The sequence below is a fragment of the Ostrea edulis genome, chromosome 7, assembly GCF_947568905.1.
Source record: "Ostrea edulis chromosome 7, xbOstEdul1.1, whole genome shotgun sequence".
NCBI classification, from domain to species: domain Eukaryota; kingdom Metazoa; phylum Mollusca; class Bivalvia; order Ostreida; family Ostreidae; genus Ostrea; species Ostrea edulis.
The window spans coordinates 2,352,881-2,371,263 of record NC_079170.1 but is presented as its reverse complement, the minus strand read 5'-3'; the positions used below and the strand labels follow the sequence as shown (position 1 = coordinate 2,371,263).

Genomic DNA, 18,383 nt, shown 5'->3' with positions numbered 1-18,383 from the left:
TGTGTGTGTGTGTGTGTGTGTGTGTGTGTGTGTGTGTGTGTGTGTGTGTGTGTTATTTGATTTAGGTATATGTCTGCCTCCCTAATTACATGCATATATTGCACATATATTCATATAATTTTGTTAGAAATATAAACCGATAAAGAACTGACAAAAAATAGCCTGGCGGAATTAGCGAGACGGAAGGGGGTTGCCCATCCCCATTGCCCTGACCAGAGAGAGAGAGAGAGAGAGAGAGAGAGAGAGAGAGAGAGAGAGAGAGAGATAGAGATGGGTTTACACAGCTGCTTACAAGGTGAATTGAAATTCAAAACACTGTCGCAAGTCAACCCGCCTTGCATGCGCGTTTAAAATCATTTATGGCCTGACGTTTGAACAATTAATGACGACGAAGGTTTATCAAATCATATTTGTTCCTATGTCATCAGTATGTTTACTTTAAAATCTAATAAATCTAGATCCGCCTATGAAACCAATACTGGTTGGATCACCGAAATAAAATCCTTCTACAATTCATATTCAATAGTATTTTTGATTTTGTAAGGAAAACTCTATCATTGAAACTAAAATGTCGAAATTTGAAGAAAAAAAGTTACAAGAAGCAAATTAGTGCCCTTAATACGATGATCGTTACAGAAATCAATTAAACGCCCATTTATTATAAGTCGTTCACGTGGATGACGACATTTGAAGAATATGACCTTGGATCACATCATCCTTAAGATACTTAATTTTACCTTACAAAAACGAAAAGGAATTTATGTAAGGAATAAAGGAAATATTTAATGATCGAGTGATTCTTTTAACTACTTGAAAAAAAGCTCTTTTGTATCCTCTAAGAAAACAGTTTCAAAGCACACTATCAAAATACATGTAAGTATACATGATCTGCAGATCACCCATCAGTTATATATAAGCGTTCATGCATTTGAAATTTGGGAAGAAAAAGGCAGAACACTACATGTGTTTTCTTCATATCCGCTGAAAGAAATGCAGATTTTATTATATAGAATCAACGAAATCACCACGGATGTTCACCGGAGAGGACAGGAAAGCGGAATTCTGACGGGATCAGAACAAATTAGAAAGAATTTTAGCGGAATTTTTCTCCCGCAGAAATTTTTAACATGTCACAATTTTTCTGTCGATAAGCCCAACCTCTGCAGACCTGGATGGACATGCCTGGGGTTACTATGTTTTGGAAATCCTCTAATTCTGATCAGCGGCGGGAATTGTGTACTCATACGGATATCCAAGGAATTTCGAAAAGTGGGGAGCCATTTTTATAGGGTGCTAAACCTGGAATTAATCTTAATTAATCACATCTTTTTGTAAATTTGCTTCCTCTACATTCTTCACACACACACACACACACACATACGTGTAACGCGTGTCAAATGAACACCTTAACTTCCCACCTGCAACTGAACACTTCTACAGTTATTGGTATTTTAGTACGAACATTTACTATTTGGTACTAAAAACAACATAGAAGACATTGCCGCGGTCGAAATTTGTGAAATATCGTTTTATTCACTCCTTGATTTTTTGCTTATCAAGTGAACACTTTCCTTTACACACGGTCAATTGAACACTTTCCTTTACACACAGGCAATTGAACACTTTCCTTTACACACGGGCAATTGAACACTTTCCTTTAGGCCAAAATAAAAATATTGTTTGTTTGCCCTCGCCCGACCGAGTCTGAAAATTCACACCGACCCATAAGTTTTTATTACGCCATTCTGGTGAAGTTTTTTTTTTTTAATTTTAAGAAAAATTCAATGTCGTTTCTGGTGCAGATCAGTATTTTATAATGACAAAAATTTTCTATATCTTGTTTGGTTTCAATCCAAAATTAAAAAATAATAATACGAATACAGGAGGTGTTCTGGTCCGAAATCTAGAAATTTCGCCCCCTCCAGCTGGAGGCGGCATTCTCTGGTTGATTTCAAATACTTACAAGCCGAATTCAATTTTAAGCTCATAACTAATCAATAAAACGATTCTTCTTGTACTTACTAATATCGATTTTATGGGTTCTTTCATCACATAAACAGTCTCTTGAAAACATTTTATCAAACTGTCGAGCTTTGTTTTGAGTCACGAGACTCGTTTGCTCAAATGGCAGTGAAAATTCGGTTGACTACAATTGTTGGCTTCTGTTTAATATCGAATTTTGGATTTATATTTTCTTTTAATCGATATTAATAAGTACAAGAATCATGATTGTTTTATTGATTAGTTACAAGTGAGTTTAACATTGAATTCGGCTCGCAATTCGGACTAGTGATCTGCAAGATCGAGATGGAGAAATGTTGTCTATACGAGGAGCGCGGAAACAAGAGAATTCGGGGCAATCCAGTGTGCAAGTTGTGTTCTTCAGCAGGGGAAAGTGTTGATATTTCGGACGGATGCGATATTTTTGACAGTCAATCAGAAGCATTCTCAATTTAACTTATTTCTGAACTAATGCTATATTTACAAACTGGAAAACACCTAATTATATGCACATGTGTAACTCAGCTCTGATTGGTTGATGTCAGCATCCATTTTGTTTGATCGGCAAAATCAAGTCTCGTTGAAACGTTTTCTGGTAAACTAGATCTACCGATATCATTTAAAAATATAATCAAAATCACTATCATATATAAATTAAGATAATGTGCAAAAAACAAAAGCATAAAATGTCAGTGAACCATAAATAAAAGACAGCAACCGAGTTTGCCAATTTTATAACACCATGTGTCCAAAACTAACACCATTGTCCATAGTTGCAACATTCTCCCTAACTTTATTTAAGTGTTAGTATGTGGTATAAATAGCAGAGAAAATTCTGATGAAACCCAATGTTCGTCGAATCAACCAATATGTATACATGTAGTCCAATGCCTAAGTTTAGTGGTTAGATAATGAGCATTTCCAAAATACATGAAGTACTGTCCGAAATATCGACACCTTCCCTAATTGCAAAACGTGGCAATCAAAGCAGAATTTACGCGAGAACTGACTATACGAGTTTGATGAGGAAACATGGATGATGTGCTTCACGACGTTTGGTATCGGGCATTGTTAATGGTTATGGGAATTTCATAATAAATAAAATTCTGCTAGCTAAAAAAAAAAAACATTTTACCTACCTACCGACCTTCCTCTGAAATTTAGGGTCGGGAGAGGGGAAACAAACATATTTTTTAATGTGGCCTTACACACGGGCAATTGAACACTTTCCTTTACACACGGGCAATTGAACACTTTCCTTTACACACGGGCAATTGAACACTTTCCTTTACACACGGGCAATTGAACACTTTCCTTTACACACAGGCAATTGAACACTCTGGCACACACGGGCAAATGAACAGTCTGACACACACGTGTAATTGAACACTCTGACGCACATGGCCAATTAAATACTCTGGTACACGCAGCCAGCTAAACACTCTGATACACACGGGCAATCAAACACTCTGAAACATCCAAACAATCATTCTCACCACGCTAAATAAATAAGGCCAAATCTCTAAAGCTTACAAAAAAGCGTGAAACGATGACATAAATCGAAATTGGGATGGGATAGACAGGGAATCCACACATTTCGTTGAAATTATCGCCGCAAGAAAATAAAAAATAAGGGGGGGGGGAGGTAGTATTGATTGGATGATTGATTATATATTTTACGTCCCGTCGAGAATATTTTATTCATATTGAGACGTAACCAGCTTTAAGCGGAGTACCACGAATTTAGACCTATCCAATGTATCCATAGGGTTCAGGGTCGTAGCAATGAGGGTTCTTTGAAATATCGTGCAAACACCTACTACATGTACGACAAGGGATATACGTTTATAAGGTAACATCCAAAAGATCCGTGATTCTCACTTCTAAATGTCGAGCGTTTGGCGAAGGAGCAATTAACACTACCAATTTGAACGTCTTAGGTTTGACGCATGAACGACGCTTGAACTCACGACCTCCCGGTTACGAAGCGAACGCTCTACCATTGAGCTACCGCGACCGGTCGGGGGGAGGGGTAGTAGTGTCCATAATGATGACTTTTAATGTAATAATAACTTATGATAATCATCATTATTATATATATATATACTTCTATGATCATAGACTCCCTCGTTTGCCAATGCATGCTGTACGGGCCAGACTCTGTAGTAATTCGACCAAAAAGTATGATAAATAAAATCAAAATTCTGTAATACAGTGCCTAAAGGATCTAAAACAAGTATTCATAATTATATACATTTTTTGTATCACTAAGTTTTTTGTTGACTTTTGACATGAATAAAAATTAGATATCTTTGTAAAGAAATGTTACGCGATATCTTAATTCCACTCTAAAAGGGAACATTTTCATGAACATTCTGTTTATATATGTAACTACATAGATGTGACCTTACAGAAAACTTTAATCAAACGTTGCAAAAACCATAAATTCTTTGAAAATCCGGTTTATAACACCAGTTTATATAACATAACTTCAGAATCAGGATTTGTTCCCGGTTCCTTTATATACTGTTACAAAAATATCTACATGTTTATGATATGTACATGCACATTATGTCAATTTTGACTATCATCTCACCTTGAAATATGAGGACAAAATTGTAATAGAGAACCCCCAAAAATCACGATTTTGCTTCATCTTAGATATTTCTGTTTAGAGATTTCGTGCCTTTGGCACTCATTACGCCCTTCCCTAAACGTGTTACGTGTTGGACACCCCCCCCCCCCTTAACCCGTCTGAAACACACCGACAATTGAACCTGGTACATTGTGCATAAATTGAACTATTAGAACGAAAGGTAAAATTCAAGTTACATATTTGTAAGTTTTATTGATGAACTTAGTTCAGTCTCGAAAGGCAAGTAGAGATTTAAAACATTCCCTGAACATTGGCAATTCGCGCCTTCGAATGAGAAATAATTTCCCTCATAAAAGTGATTTGAACCCCCACCCCTTTCCCTGCCGATGCAGAGATGACCAATTGCAAATCCAAGGGAATATATTACCTTCTGTTTTTGTTCAAAAACTGGACGTGTTCTCTCATGACCTTTATAATACAAATTCACCAGGTTGATTTTTAAAATCTTATTAAGGTAGTACTCTACATCGTCATAATGGCTGACTTCCTTTAAAAACATGGATGACAAAATCGATATCAGCAATATTTGACTTTTCCTTTTCCATTTAAATACCTAGCCGAGTAGCTCAGTAGGTTAGAATACCGACTGCTGAACTGTAGGTCGAAGGTTCGAGTCCAGCAGGGGTTTTAAAAATTTTTCAGATTACCTTCTACTAAAACTGTATTTTTTGACAAAATAAAGTTAATTTGAAAATTTTCAAATTCAAAATATTTTTGTACATATCCTACTCTTTTCATCTACATCAAATTTCTCTGGTGTAGCATACCACATCAAATCAATTATCGCTCTCATTAATTCAATTGATGCGCACATCCATGTGGTGGAAATATTGCTCGCAAAAATTAATTTAGAGCTCTGTATGAATGACTTGATTATCTCTTTTAATTCAATGGAGGATCTTTTTAATTATATATACAAGGCTATTTCATAAGCAATCAATGCGCGTATCATTTTTTTTTTAAAAGAGCAACAATTCAATTAAAGAAATCATTCAATTGTGGATATCTTGAATTGAAGATTATATCTCAATTAGATAATCTCTCTAAAATAATTATTCCACGCTTCAATTTAATTAATGATATCATTAATTCAATAGAAGAGAGCAATAATTCAATTATTGTGCACATTAAGTGATGTTAGCATTGATGAATTATTGCTCTCTTCAATTGAATTGTAGCATGCATTAATTCTATTGTTGGTATCATTAAATTATAATTCATTTGAGGAGAGCAACAATTAAATTATTGTGTGCATCAATTCAGCAAAATAAATAATGATATCAATAATTCAATTCATGTTCGCAATATATATATAATGCAGAATTGAATATATTAATTATTTGAAGAGATCTTTGATTGCGTGCATGAAATGAATTGATAATATCTTCAAATAATTAAAGATATCTTCAAATATTTGAGTTTGTTAATTTGGCGCTCCATAGATCTAAAACTATTCCTAGTGGATTCTGGTGCTTTCTGACTCGAGACATCATAACAGCTCTTGCCACAAATGAATCTCACTATACAAGTGATAAAAACACTTGAATATGTTGAAGAAAAATAAAGATCAGGTGGGTCGCATATACCTATAGCCACCTCTCTTTTAATTTCTTCATAGGATTCATATACCTAAAGGGATTTTTCTCCTTGAAAAGGTGATATTTAAAAATATGTCACTTTTTCAGGAATTTTATAATCCCCCAATAGTATGTACCGGGGTAATTTCTAAACTGTTTGGTGAAAATGTTGACAATTAAGAATCAGTCACTGGTTATCCATGTGGAATTTAGCTATCTCATATGAATAAACTCTTGATTATTTTACTACAATGTACCATATTAACCAATTTCGGAAATAATTCCTTATTTGTCTTAAATTTTGATTTGATATAAAGAGCAAACTGAAATGATAAACCAAAGTTCACATTGAACACCAGTGAGGCAATTGTATACAAATATCAAATTCATATATTACAGAATTCATTAAGATATTTGAATTATTCTAATCTTTTAATGTTCCATGGTAGCAATGAAAACAGCAGGTCTTTTATTCTCAGTCATATATTTTATTATATTACAGGAGATGTTATATGTACAATTAGTATATATATATATATATATATATACATTATATATGTAATTGCATGTGCCAAAAAAATGTATACATACATGAGTAATTCAACCACAGACATATCAATAAATTTGCATTTAATACATTGAATGTAGTCCTTTGATTAAATAATCAACACAGATGGATCCATATGATAATACATGTATTTGTAAAAGAAAAAAAAAAGAGTTCCATTTCTCATACAAACGATATCTGTACAAATATCAAAATCAACAAGAGGCCCAGGGGCCACATCGCTCACCTGAGTCACCTTGGCCCTGCTGTTTTGATTTTTAAATGCTATTTTATCAATCTTTATTCTCATAAATAATGTGACCCAAACCTACCTCTAAAGAACACAACATTACTAAAATGAAATCATATAACACAAAGATATGACAAGCATGATATTGCTGTTCTGGATAAGACCAAGTTATGAAGTCATAGGTCTTGGAATGATATGAAAGACCTTGCCATAAGTAATCTATATACAATACATGAAAGCCCTATCTAAAATAGTCCTGGATATACTTAATAAGTTATACTTTCTTAAAAGTAGGTCAAACTCAGAGTTCAGGGTCACAAGGTCAAAGAACATAATATGATTGATTGTTTTAGCTGTTTTCCGCCACACTCAACAATTTTTCAGTTATCTGGTGGTGCCCAGTTTTTATTGATGGAAGAGAGAACCCAGATACAATGTACCTGGGAAGAGACCATTGACCTTCCGAGAGTAAACTGGGAAACTTTCTCACTTACCGGTGCAAGCAGGATTCGAACCCACGCCAACCACTGAAGAGACATTATTTGTCGAAATGCGCATCTGGTGCATCAAAATTGGTACCGTATAAGTTTTACCTTAAACACAATGTAGTTCAGGACACACTGAATAGGTCAGATTTGTTTTCCATAAAAATTGTATATACAAGATATGAAAGCTTTAGCTTAAATAGTTCAAGAGATATCTTTAAAGATTTTTCCTTTAAATATATCAGCATATAAAACTTTGATCCAATATTGTTACCACACCATACCTCCCGGGAAATGATTTTAACAAACTTGAATATGCACTATGTCAGGAAGGTTTAATGTAAATTTGTGTGCTTCATACTAAATTTGAAAAGAATTCTGTTATTCGAATTGTAGATTGATCGCTGTTCGTTATCTTCACCTTTCAGTTATAGAATTTAGTTAAAAATATTCAATTGTTAACATCGACGGACTACAACGGACGCAGACCAATAGCAATATGTTATCTGAGTTTACTCAAGTGACCTAAAATTGTATAATTTTTCTAAAGCTTTTGAAAATTGATAATGATATTAAAGCCTAGTCTGATCCCTTACTCTCCATTTCAATAGTTAAGCGCAAAAACAGACTAGAGTGGATGGGGACCAAACTTAAGAAAGCTGTAAGATTAGTTCAATATTCAAACCTACAGTTTTTGAATAATAAGTATTTAACCCAACTGGGATGATTTCATCCAAAATATTTCACTAAAAATATTTGTGGGGATATTAGTTCACACAGACATTATGTTTCAAAATGAGTACGAGTATGGAAATGAACTGGGGTTCAAATTGACTGGCTACGTATACCTAACATGGCTACATCAACAAAGAAAATCACTTGAAGCTGTGAGTTTTTAGGTTATATGTAGGTTTAAGGAATATTTGAAAGTATGCTTGGAAACAAGTATAGTGGGAAAATATGTTAGGAATTATTTGATATTAAATTCATGAGACAGCGATGCAGGAATGCAGTGATAAAGGGACTTAACCATGTACTTTTTTTCTGTGCCGTAAATTGAAGATTTTTAATAAGGGGTTCATTTGAATCTCTAGCGCTCTGACTTGCCCCAATATCTTCTCAAAGAACTACGATTTTGGGTTTAGTTCTGCATCTAGTTTTTTAGGAAAAGATTTTAAAAGATTTTCCTTGTATATATTTCACATATAAAACTTAGATCCCCTATTGTGACCCCACTGTACCCCTGTGAGCCATGACCTTTAACAAACTTGAATCTGTACTATATATGAATGTAAAACTTTGATCCCCGATTGTGACCTCACCCTACCCCCGGATACCATGATTTGCACAAAACAGGAACCTTTTATGTGAATTCAACTTTCCTGGTCCAGTGGTTCTTGAAAAGGTTTTTTAAATGACCCCACCCTATTTTTGCATACCCTTTATCTATTGATGATGCATACCAAGTTTGATTGAAACTGGCCCAGTGGTTCACTCTGGAGAAGAAAATGAAAATGTGAAAAGTTTACAGAGAGACAGACGACAGGTAAAGCTGATCAGAAAAGTTCATTTGAGCCTTTGGCTCAGGTGAGCTAAAAAAGTATATAAACATGTTCAATGTTAAACCTGTTTGTTGTATTGCTTAACAGCTCCATTGCCAGCATCTACCCTTACTGAGCTTACAGTGTCAGACCTTGATATCATCATCATCACTCATTTTGACTATCCAGGCCAAATTAATATTTTTGCAAGGGTGAGGCCTGGCTGTCCTGTCGAGGTTGGAGTTTGTACTTCCACACTTGGCGACCCAGTGGATTGATCCTATCCAATCCTCTAAACTCTAGGTCTCGTTTTAGGATCTCATCCCATGTCAGCTTTGGTCTACCTGTGAAGTTCTTTTATGTTGATCATGATGCATAACATTCTGAAAAATCTGCAAAAATATTTAGAGAAGTGATTAGTAAAAGGTCTTCATAAAAGGTAGCAAGAAATGTACAATTAGATAAAAATCATAATTTCTATTTCTACAAAGCAAGTGTTTATCAAATGATCAGCTGTAAATATTAATTCACATATCAATTATCATTTTTAAAGATTCAAAGTGATACAGATATCATAAACATTTTATGACAAATATATCATAACTTCAGATTGTTTTTATGAAAAACAAATGTATCCCCAGCTCCCCAAATTGGAAGTGCTCCAAATGAAACCTCCAACCCCTTAATGTACTGCATGGTATGGAAGATAAAGCATGAACAGGAACATAGACATTATGAACTCCAATAATTAAGCCACATAGGAGAAGGGTTCACAAACTATTTTACACCCTCCACCCCTACAATCCACTATATTAGGGACAACATTTGGATCTTTGATATGTCCCTGCAATATGCACATCGCAAATGGCATTGAAGTATTCTAGAAAATTTCAAGTCTATCGGATAAGCCGTATAGGAGAAGTATTCACAAGCTATTTTAACATCCTCCACACCTCTCAGATCTACTATTAACTTTTAGAAAAATAATTGGACCCTCCTGTCCCGACAAAATGCACATCTACAAATGGCAATGAAGCATTGTACAAAGTTTCAAATCTATCCAATAAGCCATATAGGAGGAGTATTTTACATCCTCCACCCCTCTTAGATCTACTATTAACTTTTAGGAAAATAATTGGATCCTTCCGTCCCACCAATATACACATCTGCAAATGGCAATGAAGCATTGTACAAAGTTTCAAGTCTATCCGATAAGGCCACATTTAAAAATGTTTGTTTCCCCTCTCCCGACCCTAAATTTCAGAGGAAGGTCGGTAGGTAGGTAAAATGTTTTTTTTTTTTTTTAGCTAGCAGAATTTTATTTATTATGAAATTCCCATAACCATTAACAATGCCCGATACCAAACGTCGTGAAGCACATCATCCATGTTTCCTCATCAAACTCGTATAGTCAGTTCTCGCGTAAATTCTGCTTTGATTGCCACGTTTTGCAATTAGGGAAGGTGTCGATATTTCGGACAGTACTTCATGTATTTTGGAAATGCTCATTATCTAACCACTAAACTTAGGCATTGGACTACATGTATACATATTGGTTGATTCGACGAACATTGGGTTTCATCAGAATTTTCTCTGCTATTTATACCACATACTAACACTTAAATAAAGTTAGGGAGAATGTTGCAACTATGGACAATGGTGTTAGTTTTGGACACATGGTGTTATAAAATTGGCAAACTCGGTTGCTGTCTTTTATTTATGGTTCACTGACATTTTATGCTTTTGTTTTTTGCACATTATCTTAATTTATATATGATAGTGATTTTGATTATATTTTTAAATGATATCGGTAGATCTAGTTTACCAGAAAACGTTTCAACGAGACTTGATTTTGCCGATCAAACAAAATGGATGCTGACATCAACCAATCAGAGCTGAGTTACACATGTGCATATAATTAGATGTTTTCCAGTTTGTAAATATAGCATTAGTTCAGAAATAAGTTAAATTGAGAATGCTTCTGATTGACTGTCAAAAATATCGCATCCGTCCGAAATATCAACACTTTCCCCTGCTGAAGAACACAACTTGCACACTGGATTGCCCCGAATTCTCTTGTTTCCGCGCTCCTCGTATAGACAACATTTCTCCATCTCGATCTTGCAGATCACTAGTCCGAATTGCGAGCCGAATTCAATGTTAAACTCACTTGTAACTAATCAATAAAACAATCATGATTCTTGTACTTATTAATATCGATTAAAAGAAAATATAAATCCAAAATTCGATATTAAACAGAAGCCAACAATTGTAGTCAACCGAATTTTCACTGCCATTTGAGCAAACGAGTCTCGTGACTCAAAACAAAGCTCGACAGTTTGATAAAATGTCTTCAAGAGACTGTTTATGTGATGAAAGAACCCAGAGTTCTTGAAAAGTGTCGGTAATGTCGGATTATCCGATAAAAGTAGTAAATGTCCGACACGAGTTACTTATTGTCGGTCCTGATGGCCGATATAAGATCGGGATCGAAGTCCGTTTTTAACCGGGAAAAATGGCGGCCATGTGGCCCTAAATTTTCAAACCGATGCTAAATCCGGCAACACATTGAAACGTAAACGTGAGGAATCAGTTGTGAGGAACTACGAGAAGATTAACTGACTGTATCTCCGTCTGGCAATCTGGGAGACAATGGCTTTTGTTTGCAGCGTTTTTACCTACTGCTTGATGACACAATCTGCTCAAAGTCGAAACTGACGAAAGACCTACTACACTCGGGCTTAAGTGAGAGAAAAAGTAGTTACAACGATTGCAGAGGAAGTTGAGAAAGAAGTTGAGAGGAATATACAGGATAGAGAGAAAAATGGAGGATGAGAGAAAAGTGGAGGATGAGAGAGAAATAGAGCAAGAAAGTCACTCGGATAGTGAAAGTGAGGAAGATCCATTCAGAGTGTAAGGAAGATGAGAAAGGGTATGAAAAGATAATTTATAAACTTATAGCTGAGATGGAGATTGAATACAATTACACATGTAGTTGATTTTAAATAAAATATCAGAAAACCTCAAAAGCGATGCATTTTTATCTGGACTGACAAAATTTTGTTTGGGCTGACACTATTTCTAACAGTGTCAGACCAAATGTCTGACACTTCAAAAGAAATTTCAAGAACTCTGAGAACCCATAAAATCGATATTAGTAAGTACAAGAAGAATCGTTTTATTGATTAGTTATGAGCTTAAAATTGAATTCGGCTTGTAAGTATTTGAAATCAACCAGAGAATGCCGCCTCCAGCTGGAGGGGGCGAAATTTCTAGATTTCGGACCAGAACACCTCCTGTATTCGTATCATTATTTTTTAATTTTGGATTGAAACCAAACAAGATATAGAAAATTTTTGTCATTATAAAATACTGATCTGCACCAGAAACGACCTTGAATTTTTCTTAAAATTAAAAAAAAAACTTCACCAGAATGGCGTAATAAAAACTTATGGGTCGGTGTGAATTTTCAGACTCGGTCAGGCGAGGGCAAACAAACAATATTTTTATTTTGGCCTAAGCCATATAGGAAAAGTGTTCACAAGATTTTGTGGCAGACGGACAGAAAGTACAAAAACAATATATCTCCCCTGAAAGAGGGGAGACATAATTACAGTACTGCAGCAATATTTTCACTGTATTTCAGTTGGAGGCTGTCAAAATACAAATTATCAATATACTCTTAAGGTGCAAATCAAAACTTGTATATATATACCTTTTCTCAATACATTTAATGAGTTTTATTTCATCTCTAGTGGACTCTCTTTAGGACTGGCTCATTTTGCTGGGAATATGGGCATCTAGCTATCCTGGTGCCATGCTCTTTTTAATGAATTGCATTTTCTAGGTTATGTCAAAGCCACTTTTTCTCTTTGATGCAAAATTATGTTTGACTGAAATTAAAGTGAAGGTTATTTAACAAGAAATCTAGTAGACACATTCAAGCAATACCTGTTCCCTACCACTACTAACTATATATTTATTCAACATATGTTCAAATTCAATGGAACCACTGGACTTCATATACTATTTTGTCAAAATGCACAGTATTATTGAAGAGGGTGTTACAACTTACATATACCAGACGTATCATCAATGTTCTACCTAATATATTAATATCTGCTCTAGAACCTGCTTTTCATGCACCCATGTTATGATGGACTGTATTATGGTATTTATCAAGCTCTTTCATCTGTCTGTTAGCTTTTTTAAAAATTCAAAATCTTAGTTTATCAATCCTTATACCCACTCAGGTGATCTAATCAGTAATTAAAACAAGAGGCCCATGGGCCACATCGCTCACCTGAGTCACCTTGGCCCATATCTGAAGACTTTCCATATATATTTGCATGTAAAACCTTGGTCCCTATTATGGCCCAAACTACCCTTTGCAAACTTGAATCTACACTATGTCAGAAAGCTTTCATGTAAATGTCAACTTCATTGGCCCAATGGTTCTTTTAAAGCTTTTTTCTATATTTGTATGTAAAACTTTGACCCCCCCCCCCCCCACTTGTGGCCCCATCCTACCCCCCGGGGACCATGATTTGAACAAACTTGAATCTGCACTATGTCAGAAAGTTTTCTTGTAAATATCAGCTTTTCTGACTCAGTGGTTATTGAGAACAAGATTTTAACTATATATTTGTATGTAAAAGTTTGATCCCCCTTGTGGTCCCATCCTACCCCCGGAGCCCATAATTTGAAGAAACTTGAATCTGCACTATGTCAGAAAGTTTTCATGTAAAAATCAGCTTTTCTGACTCAGTGGTTCTTGAGAAGAAGATTTTTCCTATATATTTGTATGTAAAACTTTGATCCCCTATTGTGGCCCCATCCAACCCCCGGAGCCCATGATTTGAACAAACTTGAATCTGCATTATGTCAGGAAGCTTTCATGTAAATCTCAGCTTTTCTGGCTTAGTGGTTCTTGAGAAGAAGATTTTTAAAGTTTTTCCCTATATATTTGTGTGTAAAACTTTGATCCCCCCCCCCCCCCCTGTGGCCACATCTTAACAAACTTGAATCTGCACTATGTCAGAAAGTTTTCATGTAAAAATCAGCTTTTCTGGCTTAGTGGTTCTTGAGAAGAAGATTTTTAAAGTTTTTCCCTATATATTTGTGTGTAAAACTTTGATCCCCCCCCCCCCTTGGGGCCCCATCTTATCCCCGGGGGCCATGATTTGAACAAACTTGAATCTGCATTATGTCAGAAAGTTTTCATGTAAAAATCAGCTTTTCTGGCTTAGTGGTTCTTGAGAAGATTTTTAAAGATTTTTCTTATATATTTGTATGTAAAACTTTGATCCCCTATTGTGGCCCCATCCAACCAGAGGGGCCCATGATTTGAACAAATTTGAATCTGCATTATGTCAGGAAGCTTTCATGTAAATCTCAGCTTTTCTGGCTTAGTGGTTCTTGAGAAGAAGATTTTTAAAGTTTTTCCCTATATATTTGTGTGCAAAACTTTGATCCCCCCTTGGGGCCCCATCCTATCCCCGGGGGCCATGATTTGAACAAACCTGAATCTGCACTATGTCAGGAAGTTTTCATGTAAAAATCAGCTTTTCTGACTCAGTGGTTCTTGAGAAGAAGATTTTTAAAGATTTTTCCTATATATTTATATGTAAAACTTTGATCCCCTATTGTGGCCCCATCCAACCCCCGGGGCCCATGATTTGAACAAACTTGAATCTGCATTATGTCAGGAAGCTTTCATGTAAATCTCAGGCCATCATTAAAAATATTTTTGTTTGATGTACTCTGACTCACATTTTTCAAGGTGGGTCGGTAGGTAGGGTTTTTTTTTTTTTTTTGGTTTTTTTTTAACGTCATGAAAATTTGTAATATTTTCTTTTAGAATAAGGAGAATTTTCTATTTTTCAAGGGACCCTCCCCCCCAAAAAGTTTTAAATTGCTGGAAAAAATGGTCGGGTAGGAGCAAATTTGATTGGTCGGTCGGAGTACATCAAACAAATCAATTTTTATTTTTGGCCTCAGCTTTTCTGGCTTAGTGGTTCTTGAGAAGAAGATTTTTAAAGTTTTTCCCTATATATTTGTATGTAAAACTTTGATCCCCACTTGTGGCCCCATCCTACCCCCGGGGGCCATGATTTGAACAAACTTGAATCTGCAATATGTCAGGAAGCTTTCAGGTAAATTTCAGCTCTTCTGGCCCAGTGGTTCTTGAGAAGAAGATTTTTAAATGACCCCACCCTATTTTTGTGATTATCTCCCCTTTGAAAGGGACATGGCCTTTCATTTGAACAAACTTGAAAGTCCTTCACCCAAGGATGCTTTTGGCCAAGTTTGGTTGAAATTGGTTCAGTGGTTCTGGAGAAGAAGTCGAAAATGTGAAAAGTTTACAGACGGACAGACAGACAGACGACAGACAAAATGTGATCAGAAAACCTTTGGTTCAGGTGAGCTAAAAATCAATTAAAATATGCAAATTCATTTTTGGGTTGAATGGATTAATTGTTACACAAATTTACTACATGTATATGTATCTATAGTTTACAAATCATTACATTTTGCTAAATGATATAATTATTCTACATATATCATCTAAGATTTTAATTATACAAAATAAGATCATATGAAATCTGTAAATAAATTATGGATCAACAAAATTGTTAAATACTAAGATCTGCTTTCATATTTACTGTACTTAAGGCCACATAGAATTTCATATTTACAGATTATCATCCACGCCCACCCCTCTCAAAATTATCCACCCCATTGTTTTTTATTCTACCCTTTTTTTTTTTTAAAAAGAAGTCGAGAACAAATATTTGGCTTGTATATCAAACATTTAGAGCATTTCAATGACTGACCCTAACATTTTGGCATGTTGTGGTTATATTTGACATGTTTCTATTATAAGGGTACCCAAAGATGTGGTAGTTGTGAAGGACTGTTGCAGTGTGATATGCATTTGGTCAAGTGACTGCACATGTATGCCTTGTTAAAATTGATTAATAGAGATGCTATTGAATGTGAAACAAAGTATGCGATACCATGCCATTTCCCAATTCTGTGTTTGGAACTTTTATTATTGAGTGTGCATGTCTTAGACTAGAAGAAGATGATGGCAAACTGAATTGAATAATGTTAAGCAAAAGAACTACAGTACAGTGACTGTTGCTTTGTGGTACAATGATGGTAATTATGACTCATTAATTAGCGGATACGGTAATGGCATATCCTGATCCTACATAAACTGCATATTCAAACAAGAGGCCCATGGGCCACATCGCTCACCTGATTCACCTTGGTCCATATTTAAAGATTTGTTCTACATATTCGCTTCTAAAACTTTGATCCCTATTTAAGTATTGTGGCACAACCTACTCACGGGGCCATGATTTCTCCTACCTAAAATCTAACTCCAAAAAAAAACCCACACAAACATAGCTTGTAAAGGGGATAGGAGGACGTGCCTGGTGTTTAATAATTCAATGTGTACAGGCATTAGAAAATGTGTATATGCAAAAACATACTTTAAATTGTATGCAAAATGATACCCATGTCTAGTCCTATTATAACATTGGAAGGGAAATTTGATCTGGCCACCATTGCTACACGACATTTTAAGTTACGAAAAATAAAAAAATTACATATGAACACCTAGGCTGTGTCAAGCTGAGTGAGCAAGTTTGTGCAGAACGAACAAAAATTACACCAAACACAGCGACACCTTTTCGAAATTTTATTTTTACAAACTTGAATCTGCACTACAGAGCTGTATGTCAGGAAGCTTTCATGTAAATATGTAAACTGCTCTGGCCTAATGGTTCTTGAGAAGAAGATTTTTATGGCCCCATTCTACCCCAGGGGGTCATGATTTTAACAAACCTGAATCTGCACTATGTCAGGAAGTTTTTATGTAAATTTGTACTTTCCTAGCCCAGTGTTTCTTGAGAAGATGATTTTTAAAGATTTTCCCTTTATATTTGTATGTAAAATATTTGATCCCCTATTGTGGCCCCATCCTACCTATGGGGGTCATGATTTGAACAAACTTCAATCTACACTATGTCAGGAAGCTTTCATGTAAATTTCAGCTCTTCTGGCCCATTGGTTCTTTAGGAGAAAATTTTTTAATGACCCAACCCTATTTTTGCAATATTGTAATTATATCTTCCCTTTGAAAGGGGGTGTGGCCCTTTATTTGAACAAACTTGAAAGCGCTTCACAAAGGATGCTTTTTGTCAAGTTTGGTTGAAATTGGCCCAGTGGTTCTTGAGAAGAAGTCAGAAATGTGAAAGTTTACAGACAGATGGACAACAGGGGATTGGAAAAGCTCATTTAAACTTTCAGCTCAGGTGAGCTAAAAATTACTATTATTCAAAAAAGCGCAAAAGAATGTTCAACTTCAGTGTTACATGAAAATGTAAAATGTACTTCAAAATCACTTAAAAACAATTATGATATTGCTGTATGAAAATTTTCTGTCCAAAGAAAACAATGTAAAAAAAATATGAAGTAATCTACACTCTACAGCAACATGCGAGTATAATGAACGGGAAATATATATTCTGAAAAATAAAAAAATACACCACCTGCCCCATTTTTTTCCAAGCAAGGATGGAAATCTAAAAAATAATTTTATGACTATGTGGCCTAAAACATTTTGTATACTTACTAATTTCAAAACTCGAAAAGGAAATGTTATCCATGTGAAGCACTCTGTTCATCCTCTGGGGAAGACAATCTTTGATTTGCAGTTTGTGTCATGACTACACCATGATATCTTCTAATCTCGTCATACTATCAGAAAGTAGTTTTGGCAGTTGGCAAGTGTATCAATGGTGTAACTTCTTTATGATCAGATCTTCTATACTGTGTCATATTCAGCATAAAGTAACAAGGGCTATCATCTAGTTCTGAGGTACTGAGGAAGGGCTGTTTTTCTCAACACAGCCTTTCTTCTGGTATTCTTAGGGATACTTTATTCATCTTTTAATTACATTTCCTTCTTGGAGATTAAAAGTTGAAGACCACTGAAAGAAAAAGAAGTGATTTAATGAGTTCCATGTACAACTGTAGTTTATCGAATGTGCTGACCAGAATATTATCTAACTGTAGCCCCCCTCCCCGATCAAGCATGCAATGTCATATATGTATCTGAAATCAATACTTATAAAAATTAATTAAAATCAAAATGTTCAAATCTACAATCTTGTTACACATCTCCTATATTTTTTACTTATCATAACTTTGAATTTTTAATAAGTGTGTCCTTTTGTCCACAAACTTTAACAACCCCTCATAAACAATTTACAAATATGATATCAGAAATAATAATCTAAAAACATTATCCT

The 18,383-nt window shown here is 35.1% G+C and overlaps 1 long non-coding RNA gene across 1 annotated transcript; it reads right to left on the bottom strand.

Annotated features, from left to right (window-relative positions):
• Positions 1-6,701: 6,701 nt before the first annotated feature.
• LOC130047650 (uncharacterized) lies at positions 6,702-18,172 on the bottom strand. The gene is made up of 3 exons (XR_008796474.1): positions 17,705-18,172; positions 12,773-12,950; positions 6,702-9,449 (listed from the first exon to the last, which is right to left on the bottom strand). It is a non-coding gene; the product is annotated as an uncharacterized LOC130047650 (long non-coding RNA).
• Positions 18,173-18,383: the final 211 nt, after the last annotated feature.